This window comes from Nematolebias whitei, chromosome 7 (assembly GCF_014905685.2).
Source record: "Nematolebias whitei isolate Nwh7 chromosome 7, NemWhi1, whole genome shotgun sequence".
Lineage (NCBI taxonomy): Eukaryota > Metazoa > Chordata > Actinopteri > Cyprinodontiformes > Rivulidae > Nematolebias > Nematolebias whitei.
Genome location: NC_056504.1, coordinates 42,848,921 through 42,855,020, shown reverse-complemented (window position 1 = coordinate 42,855,020; position 6,100 = coordinate 42,848,921).

Sequence of the window (6,100 nt, the reverse complement as noted above, 5' to 3'; positions counted from 1 at the left end):
TCCTGATGTAAACAGATGCAGGCTGGCCACTTGTAGTCCCACTGTTTGTTTGTACAGATTGTCACATTGTGAGATAACGGTATAAAGAATCATGTGGCCTTAGTATGTTTATTTTTTGCCATTTTCTGCTATTTTCTTGTGATTCAGATTTATTTACAAGCCTTTCATCATATTTTTCTTAAATTTAAAGCTGTCATGGTTATTGAATGTCGATGGCTTCAGTGGCGCTAAAACACACTGCTTCTGCTGAGAGGAGGTTTTTATGAGAATAAATATCCTGGTCATTTTCTGCTACACGGTATATAATCCTAAAAGTGTCCCATCGGCACTTTGGTCAGTCCTCGTGAGAAGTCGGTAGTGCTTTTTGACCATGGCAGAATCGCCAGTCGCACTAACGTTTGCCTTTTCATCCAGATGTTTATGTGGTCGGTGTGTAAAAGTGGATGTCTTTCATGTCGATGGGTTTAGCCTTAAACTTGAGGAAGTTTACTGAAGTTTTACCTGTGATGAACTGATGGAAACTGTACGGCAGAGAGGGTTTATTGGAGCAGCATCGCTTCTTGTTCAATTTCTCAAACTTTGACCCTTTCTCTCACAAACGAGCTTGCGATCATGAAACGAGGAGTCGGTGCTTGAATTGGGAGCTTGATGTACCGGAAGCTACAACTGTTATCATTCAAAGTTTTTGTAACGTTACTAAATTTGGAGAGCCACAGTATTTTAGTTTGTTCTGTATTAAACACTAGAGTTGTACAGGATTTTTATTTTTTATTTGTAAAAACTTGTGATGGAACAGATTCAGCTGTAAGTGACTTGATCACGGTTCAAACTTGGCTGCAGACAAAGGGTCAGGTTTTAAGAACTGCAATAATTAGCTTTGAAAACGCTAATCCCAATCTGGAAGAGTCACAGCTGGTGTGTGCACATGCAGAAAACAAAAGGGCAATACAGTTTGTAGTTCTTGTCAATACCTGTCTTTTTTTTTTTTTTTTTTTTTGGTGTCATCATTATTGTTCAAATGCAATAGAAATTTTCATTGTGTTATAAGTCTGAGTTTAATTTTGTTTGCAGAGAAAAGGATTGGGCTCATCACGTTTTAATGATTGCTTCATTTCATGGACCTTTTTTTTATTATTGTAACAAAATTGTACACTGGAGTGAATGGAAAAAGACAAAAAAAAAAGTTTTTTTCTCCTTTTTTCTGTAATAGATTTTAGGTTTTAGACAAAGCCTTTTTTTTTTTCTGCTTAATTTGACCCAGAAGGTGAACAGAACAGTTTTGGATCAGTACTGTTGGGAGCCCAGTATGTTCTGTCATTTTGACATTTTAGGATGTAGAACCACAGGAACATGTTTTGCTTTCTTATACAAAGTCCCTGGTATTTGTAGTAAATTATATTGATAATGGTATTAGATGAACAACAGCATAACAGTAGCTATCACAGATTAGTTGTTTTCTTTATTAGTCTTGCATGCAGAGTTACGGTCCTCAGTTAAGATAGGATCTTGATATTGATTATTTTGTGTAGAAAAGAGTGCATAAAGAATAACTTCCTAAAAACAATGTTACAATGATTATTGTAAAATGGGCTTACTAATATGTACCCTTGTGATCCAGTTAGTTTCAACTGTATGAAATTCAGAGGAGAGGCTTCTTACTATTATGCTAAAATAAAGAATTTGTAAAGGACTTGTTTTTTTTTTTTTTTTTATTAAAGTGTGATGAAACAACACGATTTAAGTTCTCAAAACTTTACTCTAAATAATAAAATCTACATCCTATAACTGTTTTTACTTGCAGGTCAAAAGTTATTTAAAGGAATTGACTTATTTGGTTTGTTGCATCTGTCAACGTGTGCATGTTTATGAAGCAGTCACTTTGTCGTGAACCATTTTTCTTCCGTATACTTTTCGTCATCTTTCTCGTTCCACAATTTTTGTGTCATTTCAACAAATCAAAAAACGTTCAGGAGAAAGGTGCCATGTCTTGGTTTTCACGCAACTTTAGCTTTTTTTTTTTTAAATATTTTGCCTTTTCTGCCATTTATTAATTTTTTTGCCCTCAGAAAATGAATTGAGCTCATTTTACATCCTTCAAATCATTAGATCTGTTTACAACTTTTTACTGCTCCTTTCATATTTTGTTCAGCTTCCTTGTGCAAATTTAAACAATTTTCAGCTAATTTCAGCTGTTTTGTGCTCTTAAGGTTTTGGTAACAACATTTTTGTACTTCAAACTTATTTCTGCTCATTTCAGTTTGTTATGCTCCTTGCAGCTTATCATTACAGCAAGTATCAATTTTTTTTAACTATTTCAGCTGCTATTTAGCTGTTTTTATGCTAATATTAGCTTTTTCATCTAATTCAGTAAGTGTCCCACTTCTGGTAATTTAAGCTTCTTTCTGCTTTTTTTAGCTACTTTTAAGCTGTTTTGTTTATTTTATTTATTTATTTTTGCTAATTTCGGCTTTTTCCAGATAATTTCAAATTCTTTGTGCTCATTTCTGCTTCTTTCAGCCTAACTGGGCAATTCTTTATGATTTACCTGATTATTGAGCATGAACTTTGTGTTCTTTCTGTGTTCTGATAATTTAAGCTTGTTCTACCTTTTCAGCTACTTTTTTTTTTCATTGTTGGCTAATTTCAGCTGTTTTCAGATAAATTCCAAGTTTTTCATGGTAAATTCTGGTACTTTCAGTCTAATTAACTTCTTTCTGCTAATTTCAGCTTGTTATGCTCCTTTCAGCATTTTTCTGCTATTTCAGTTACTTTTTAGCAGTTTTGTGCTAAATTTAGCTTTTTCAGCTAATTCCACATTTTTGGAGCTCTTCTCAGGTCGTTCCACTTCCTTCTGGTAAGCTTTCTGTCTTTGCAGCTGCTTCTCAGCTATTTCTTTTTCTAATTTCAGCATTTTGTTTTATTTTTTTAGCTATGGTAATTTCCTTTTTTTTTTTTTTTTTTTTTTTTGCTAATGTCTGTTTATTTAAACCTAACAACAGGTCCCTCTTGTAAATGAGTCCTCATGACTCAATGAGACTATAAAGTTTGAATGAATAATTCAGAAGATGCGTTTTTTCTGCTTTATTCCTTTTAGGCTTGTTCTTCCATTTCAGCATGTTTTTAGCTAATCTCAGCTGTTTTTCCAGCAGGTTCTTCAGAAGCTTTCACACTGCATTTTCACAGGAAATGCAAAGTTTTAGATTTAAATTGAGACGTCATGTGACTTTTGGAACCAAGTTGTCCACCAGCTTTTACAAACCCTGGCAAAAAATTGGAGTCACCCTACTTGGAGTACTATGTACCTTTTTTGTAATGCTGTATTTAAAAATATTACGACAGCTTTTTTTTTTCTCTTCAAAACTCCAACCCTCTGGCTTTATGTAACAATGAAAAAGAAAGCTGTAATTATGGTAATCTATGATCAAGTAGAGGAAAAAATGATGGAATCACTGTAATTTGCTGTTCTAAAACAATCATGCATCAGATCAAATCTACTAAAGAGCATTAAAGAATGTTGGCGTCTTGGAGAGCTGCTGCACAGAGGGTTGGCATGGATCATGGCTCCAACATGAGACATGTCAGCTGAAACAGATGAAGAATTTAAATCATTGTAAAATGTTGCAAAAGTTGTTGGTTGTTCCCAGTCAGCTGTCCAAGTACAAATAAAATGGAAATGTAAAAGTGAAGCACAATGGTACCAAAAAATATAGAAAACTTTAATTGAAATGCCCATCCATCATCTTTTACATGCTTCTTCCATTTTGGGTCACGGGGTCATGTCCAGCAATCACTGTGCGAGGGGCGGGGTACACCCTGGACGGGTCACAAGTCCATCACAGGGACACATGGAGACAAACAACCATTCACTCTCTCACTCACACCTAGGGACAATTTAGAGTTACCGATCAGCCTAACATGCATGTTTTTGGTCTGTGGGAGGAAAATGGAGTACCCGGAGAAAACCCACGCATGCACGGAAAGAACATGCAAACTCAACCCAGAAAGGCCCCTGGACTTGGGTTTAAAACAGGGACCTGCTCGCTGAGAGGCAACAGCTCTACCAGTTGTGCCACCGTGCTGCCTGATTGAAATGTCTTGAAAAGAAAATACACCAAAACAAAGAAGAGAAACGAGAGGGGAGAAACTGGAGTCAATGTCTGTGATCGAACTGTATGAAATCACCTAAAAGAAATGGGATTACATACAGAAAAGTCAAACAAAAGTCATCATCACCACTCAAACATAAATTGATGAAAACCAGTGCCTGAAGAAAATTAGTAAATTTCCAGTCATTGATGATCACTAACTTTTATAGGCGCACCATTGAGAGCCTGCTGACTGCATCACAGGGTGGTACAGGAACTGCACCAGTCTGAGACAGAAAGCTCTACAGAGGGTGGTGCAAACAGCAGAGAACATCACTCTCCACACCATCCAGGACATCTACCACAGCTGATGTCTGTGTAAAGCACGCAGCATCATAAAGGACCACACCCACCCAGCACAAGGACTCTTCCATCTACTACCCTCAGGCAGATGATACAGGAGCCTGTCATCACACACAAAGACTCAAAGAGAGTTATTACCCACAAGCTGTCAGATTACTGAACTCTTGGTAACAATACTGAACAATTGACAATAACATTACGCCAAACCACAACTGTGACACCTGCTATGTTTATTGCTGCTGCACTATGTGGCTGTATCATGTGTCACTACACTACCATCATACAGTAATTCAATCTCAATGTTCCTCACTACCTGTGCAATAACCTGTCACACAATCTGTGTAGTTTATGGTAGTTATGTGCAATGTATATCATGTGCATTTCTTAAATTACCACCTTGAAATACTTATTAATACAAATTCATCCTACTTGCACAGTTATATTGTGCCATGTTGTTGTTTACTATATTTCTTTTGGACCTTGTAAATATTTCTTTTTCACTTTTTGGTACTTTATTTTGTACCCTTATTGCATGCTTTAGTATTTCTTTTTTGTTGTTGTTTTTGTTTTGAGCGAGTTGAATCAGTTCTCATCCTGAACATTTCATTGCACTGTTGACCCTGTGTTAACATGCATATGACAAATAAACAACATAACATCTGTCATTACATCTTCTAAAAAGGCCATTGTCTACAAAATGGGAAGTGAGCACGAGTTACAGATCATACTGGACAAATGGTGGACTTAGATATGGGAGTTTGTATCTGTACTGTTACCTACCTATAGTACCAGTAGATCTGGGTATATTTGCTTAGTTACTACATAAGGTTGTATGCTCTGATGCATACACAATAATCCAAGTAGATAAAAAAAAGTTAAGTCAGGAAGGTCCTGACTCAACTTTTTTAGATAAGGGTATGTGGTGTAAGGATATTGTGCTGAAGTACAGTAGGATGCAATCAAGATAATCACATTTATAAATATAAATAAATAGTATGATCTCAGATAAAGTTAATCTTAAAGGCTAGTCATAGGTCAATGTTCTACTTTCCAATAAATTCTGATTTTAAGTTTTATTATTCCTAAGAAATGAGTAAAATGCACTTTTAATGGCTTGGGGATTCACACTGGGGTCACATGCCCAAGTGGATTTTACATGACAGGTTCATATTTTACCTTACTGCTTGCTGTATGTGCAAATGGTCGTTTTTCTGGCTGTAGTTAGTTTAAATGAAACTTTATGCTGGAGTAGGCTGGACTTAAAACTCCACATCCTTTGTGCGGAGACTCAGTTGCAAAAATACAAAATACACACGGTGAAACAATGTTTTAACTTCTAGAGAAGACAAGTATAAAATGTCTATGAATAGAGGAGGAACATATCTCTTTTAATCTTAAACTGTATGTCAGTCACACAACTTGCAGGTTAGTTCAGTTTGTTTTTCATATTAATGTGTTTTTATTATTTGTTTTATATTCACTCCAAAATTATTTTTTTATCAGTTTAAATATTCTCCACTAGAGGGCAGTATAACAGAACTAAAACTGCAAGTGCCTGTTTTTCTGAATAAGTAAAGTACAGTAACAAAGTCCATACTCAATAATCCAGGTATATATATATATATATATATATATATATATATATATATATA